We start from the raw sequence: 5,875 nt of genomic DNA on the forward strand, positions 1-5,875 counted from the left end.
CTGAGGGTGCTCAAGTTGATGCTCTAGTATATTCGTCCGAAGTAAGGGGTCCAAGCACCCGTCCCCCTGTATAATAGTTGCAGGTTACAGGATGCACTTGCCTATGGACTTATAGGATGTTTAGTAGGGTTCGCTCCTCATGAAATACAATGAAGGTAAATCCCTATATCTTGCAATGGCGGTGTTCTGCTCCTTGGCATCAAGCTTATTGCATGCTACACCTTTCAAGCATCTATAGAAGTGAGACCTATTTGCTATGTACTCAGCTGCAGGTTTCTTTCTCTTTAGTTTTTGTGGCTTTCCACACTTGACCCATAACTCCCTTGCCTTTATTAGGACCTTAGAAAGTGTTGAGATTTTTTTCAACTTAAACAATGCCAAATTCAACCTTGCTAAGTCTAGAATGTACTTTGAGTCATCATTAAATATGTGAGAAATAAACCATTGAAACGTTTCCATCCACTCACCTATGGCAAGTTTTCTTTTTGTCCCTCATCAAGGGAGATCTTGCAAGCTTCACAAACGTGCTACCCATCTATGGGCTCAAAATTGCATCTTTCGAGGAACCTGTTCTTTGCTAGCATATATTTCTTCAGTAATGTTACTCTCATATTTGCTCTAGTTCAATCCCTCTAAACAAACAAAGTCACTCTTTCTCAAGTCTTTAAAGGCATCGAGAAAGTCTTTGTGCTTATGAAATGTGACATCAAACAATAGAGGATCATCTTCTAGAAGTCTCTTAAACATGATAGAATGGAGAGTGATATTGTTTGCAATTGGCATTTTAGTTTTCATATCTTTATACAATTTGCATGCAAAATGCTTATCTAGTTTTTGTTGATTTGTGAACAAGGAAGCTAGATCAATCAACATTGTGGCCATGCTAAATGGTGAAATTTGTTAAATGTATCCATGATCTTCAAGAGGGTGTACATCTGCCACGCTTACATAAAATCCTACAAGCGCATCTTCTTCATGGGGATCCCCTTCATCACTATCAAACTTCTTGCATGTTTCTAAATAAGCTACAAACGGTTTGCACATGGAGATGGAGTACTTTTATCTTTCTTTCTTGGAATAGATGTGGAAGTTGAACTTGTCTTAGGATGATGACCCTTTGCGTTCATCTAGTTACATTCATAGATGGTGTAGCTATAGCCATAGATGGTGTAACTACATTCATAGATACTGTAGTTATCAACAAATATGTTGTCGAGGGTACAACCTTAGAGCGAGATGCTATCGGGGGCACACTTACTGCAAGTACAACAATACTGGACAATGCATCCCATAATTTTTTCAGTGATTCCAAGGCATCAAGTACTTCTGGAGATCCTTGCATTGAATTTGGTATAGCCTTCAAGAAGTATACTTCTTGTTGCTAATCCGTAACTTATATACCAAGTCATCATCATTCTTGCTTTTGCACATAACTTCTATCAAACCATTGTCTTGAATGTTTATGCGTGAAACTATGCCACCATTCTTACTACCTCTAGATGGTATTTGGAGCTTGACATATTGTCAGAAGTGATCAACAATCATTACTTTGAATTTCTCTCTAGAAAATACTAACCATGTTCCATGAATTACTCACCTTTGAACCGACATTGAGGGCCATGATTTTTTGTAAATAACTCTCTCTCTCTCTCTCTCCCCCCCCCCTCTCCCTTACCTTCCGTAGAATTGAAGCCTCCCTCTCCCCTCCCTCCCCTCCCTTTGCTTTACTTTTCCTCTTCCCTCCCTCTCCTCACTTTGCTTGCCTCCCCTCCCTTCTATTCACCTCCCCTCCATTCCATCATCATCCAAATGTGCCCATTACGCAACAAGAGGCTCTAGCACTGCAAATTTTGGCTAGCAAAAGCCATCCAACGCATCTAATGGAGCATTAGAACAAGCAACATCTTGGCACACCGGAGCCCCAAGAAAACAAGCTAAATGTTACTTTAAAATGTGTGCAATGTGCCAGAATTCACTTTCCACCCTCTCACTGTAATTCCACTTAATTGATTGAAAAAAGAACTTAGGACAATCATCCACCTCCAACTAGGTCAACCTACTATGGGCTCTAGCCCTATCAACATCTCCCCACTCCCTTGCATGCATCTCATTCTCCAGCTCTGATAGAATAGTAGGGACCACCACATCATGTGGATTAAGCTTCAAGGCATTCATTGAGACCCCTCGAACCGCAACAAGCTCCTCCATCTTCCACTTTATTGTAGAGTCTCTTATTTACCACACTCAAACTTCTTCCATCACAGCTCTGGTAGCCCGATCCCATCTCTCACACATGTCTAATTGCCCTTCCTTGCATCAGTCCACACCTTCCTAATATGCCTACAAAACTCTTTAGTTAATAGGTATTTCTTATTAAATTTAAAAGGAATATCAAATGATTGACTAGCCACCCTTGGAATAATAAAATGCCAAAGAAGTGGAAAATGACCAGATAGACTTGACTTTAATAGATATTCTCCCTTTAGTGGAGCACACACTTAGCACACATCCACCATCCTTCACATGATACATATATCCTATCAAGATAACCTACACAGAATCCTTCTCCCTTTCTATAATTAGACCAAGAAAATTCCTCCAATCCATTGGGGTCTATCTTGGCACAATTAGTTAACCCATGATCTAGACACAAATCCTTCCAGAGCTCTTACTCTAGACAATACCAACCTAACAGGATGGGAGTGATCCAACGCATTGTCAGTAAAGTTCTAGTCCCTGCCCATCAACTAGTTATCATAAAAAAGATTACACTTACAAAATTTTCAACTCAAAGTATGATCAAAAGATGGATTAGGGTGTAAATACTTACAACCTTCAACTTAAAACTATCCTAAAAGATCAATCAGGCAAGCGGGAGATGGAACACTTCCTTGAGCCCCAAATTTCCTTTTGCAACAATTGCTAAACCCCCTTCCCTTGCTTAGGATAGTCAACCAACACTTCAAACCACAAAGAATGTAATGTAAGCCAAAAGGAGTCTTCCTCGCCCCATTTTATCTCTTAAAGCAGGATTACATCCGAGCTAACTATATGAAGAACAGAGAGAACTTTTTGTTTTGGTGGGCTGCAACCACCTCTCATATTCCAAGACATACAACTCAAAAACTGAAGATCCCCCAACACACACTCCCACCAAATAGACTATTTTTATAGCATCATGTATGCATCCTTAAAGAAGTTGAGCTTATTCTCCTTACCTTGCTTGACATTGCAAGCAACATCCTTCAGCTTTTTAGACATAGACCTTTAAGGGAAACTATCATCGTTTTGATTGGATGTTCTTGATGTTCTTCAAGAATTAATTTCTAATGATAGGCCTCTGGAAGGTCCTCTTTCTATTGAATTTCTCCTAGAGATACAAGATTGACAATTGGTTGATATTGCATGTCCGCATAGACAACACCATTTCACTAAAGATCACCTTCTTGTTTATTAGGTGGGCACTTACCACTGAGAGAATTCGAGTTTTTCTTAGATATAAGCATGGAAACATCAGCCACATTACAAGAGGGAATAGAACCCTAAGCCACCTCCTTATTTGTCCCCTTCTTGCCAACGACTCACTAAGGGTCCCCATCCGGAGGTGAGTCTAATGGAACCTCCCCCGTGGGGACATTCTTCTCAGGTAGTACTGAAGGAATAATGTTTGCAAGTTGCATGTCATCTAGAGCACCTCAGTCAGCTTCGCAAACACCATCTACATGCTTATCAAGAGTATCAAAATTCTCCCCTCGATCCAATCTAGTATTACATGACCTCTTGGGGTAGTTACATGCAAAATGTGTAGTATCTCAATAGATGAAGTAGTGTTCAAATGACCCAAACCTGACTTGCTGAGCAAAAACCCAAACTCCTAGAAACTCAATATCAATAAAATTTATTGTCTCATTACTTATACCCCAAAGAATCTAAGCATGATGAAGATTGGATAGAGATTTTGATGGAGGTGGTACCAAAACCACACATCCTAGAGAGGTTGCAATATGATCCCTAGAACTAGCCAAAATGGTTGGAAGATTGGGAAAATTGATCCAAATGGGACATTCATGATATAGAAATTTGTATATGCTAAAGGAAGGAGGCCACAAGATAATCAAGGCTATCACACCTTCAAACATGAAACATTTCCCAACCATTTCATCACAAAGTTATTCTAAAACCATGTGTAGGAGCAAGAATCCCTTATCAACAAATTGCATAGAATACCCAATTAGTTGAAGGTCACACTTGAGGTCAAAAACATCTCAAAGGTCAGCCATAAAAGGTATCCTTCTAGTGAACCACCTTTAGCCAACCTAGTAAGATTAGGCTTAAGGTCCGATAGATCTAGTCAACATGTAGAGCCATGCCGCTTTCCAACTCGAACCATGGCTTTTGGGCAACCTCTCTTACCCTCCTTTGGCTTATGCATGCAAAAGATTTGTAGAAACCTCATCATCCAACTTAGAAAGCCACTCCCAAACACTTTGCTGTGTCTATGAAGAATGGGGGAAACTGCTCTAGCTCGGTCCTGCCTTGAACTCACAAATCGAGGAAAGGGGGGTAAATTATTGGCCTCCTTGCGAGCATCACCACTCATAATATCTGACATGTCATAATATTTGATATGACCTTACATGCTATGGACAAATCAATCCATCTAGGGCACCTTGCTCGACGGAACCCATTGAGATCTGAGGGAAGGATGGGTAGGCACAAGAAGGACCTTGCAAATTCCCAATCACCTCATCCTTGAAGCCATGCCGAGAAAATTGTGGATTACAAGAGAGAGCATCTTTGAGGCAAGCAAGAGCACTCTCTCTGTAAGACATGCACAAGTTCTCACCCTATTGCATCTATGGAGGATAACTTTTAGATTTTACATATGCTACGCTGATGAATGGTATTGGTGTCTCCTCATTGCCAAGCTCTTTCTTGACTATTTTTTGCCTCAACACGAGGGTGCATGTTAACTCCTAGTTAACAGACCACTTGGATTAAGTACCAGCTTGGGACCTCAAGTTGAGATGCAACTCAGTGTAGAAGGACTTGGATGGAGTTACAAAAAGGAGGCATGAATAGTTTCCTTTCCAAGTTGGAGCACCCCTACAAATCACAAAGTGTTGCCAGTTACTAGTAGTGGTGACCAATCATATGGAATGCGGCTTAGTAGTAGAAAGAATATAGGAATAGAAGGCAATAGACTCAACCATCCTTGTACAGGTGGTGAGATCGCCCATACAATCAGTTGGATTATTGGAGTGTTGGGTCTAGATAGTGAGTCTTGTGACTGAGTACTCAGATCCAACAAGCCTTGGAATGGTGAGATCGCCCATACAATCAGTAGTATTATTAGGGTGTTGGGTCTAGATAGTGAGTCTTGTGAGTGAGTACTCAGATCCTTGGCATATATATCTTCCTGGAAAATATGCATTTAGAAGTCTCTTTAAATAGGCCTTAGCAACATGTTTCTTGATACAACGACCTTTGTACCCTAGTTCTATAGCCATATGAGAAGCTTGCATAGCACTCATACTATCGATGGGTGGAGCTCGGTGGAGCAGTCCTTAGCATATTTATTTGTGACATGTTAGGTTGAGGCAAGAATTCACCACCACCATGATTGGCATATGGGATGCGCCCTTGAATTCTTTCTTATCACATCTAACCCTCTCCCTTAGTTGGTCTACAAGAGGAAGATTTCCTGTATCATACTATGTTATTGACCATTGATGATTTTGATCACTCCATTCTTCAAGAACTTCCTGGATGAGGTTGAAGTCTTTATATCCCTCCACCACCAGTAATTTCCCATGCCAATTACTCTCAATCACGATGCACACATCATTGGCCTCTTCAAGATGTATCAAGTAAG

The sequence above is a fragment of the Dipteris shenzhenensis genome, chromosome 8 (assembly GCF_047967505.1).
Source record: "Dipteris shenzhenensis isolate YYH24624 ecotype China chromosome 8, Dip_SZ_1.0, whole genome shotgun sequence".
Classification (NCBI taxonomy): Eukaryota; Viridiplantae; Streptophyta; class Polypodiopsida; order Gleicheniales; family Dipteridaceae; genus Dipteris; species Dipteris shenzhenensis.